The following is a 209-nucleotide window of genomic DNA, read 5'->3' as shown; positions in this document are numbered from 1 at the left end:
ACAGACACAGGTTTGGCAAACAGGAGCGATGATGAACGTGGTTTTGGCTGCTCTGCAAACAGCTCATCATTCTGCCTGATTTCCCCTCTCCTGCTTTACATAACCTTGCTTCTTTGTTTTACGGATTTCTTCCTATTTTGTGAACAAAGGTCCAGCATGTGCATGTGTGTGTGTGTGTGTGTGTGTGTGTGTGAGAGAGAGAGAGAGAG

At 45.9% G+C, this 209-nt stretch overlaps 1 protein-coding gene across 1 annotated transcript in view; it reads right to left on the bottom strand.

The window, feature by feature from the left end:
* LOC107568467 (PCTP-like protein) overlaps nucleotides 1-209 on the bottom strand; it is an 11072-nt gene that overhangs the window by 9346 nt on the left and 1517 nt on the right. The window lies entirely within an intron of this gene.

The sequence above is a fragment of the Sinocyclocheilus grahami genome, unplaced genomic scaffold, assembly GCF_001515645.1.
Source record: "Sinocyclocheilus grahami isolate Dianchi unplaced genomic scaffold, SAMN03320097.WGS_v1.1 scaffold1247.1, whole genome shotgun sequence".
Lineage (NCBI taxonomy): Eukaryota > Metazoa > Chordata > Actinopteri > Cypriniformes > Cyprinidae > Sinocyclocheilus > Sinocyclocheilus grahami.
Note: the sequence above shows the minus strand (reverse complement) of the source record. Positions and strands in the feature narration are given on the sequence as shown.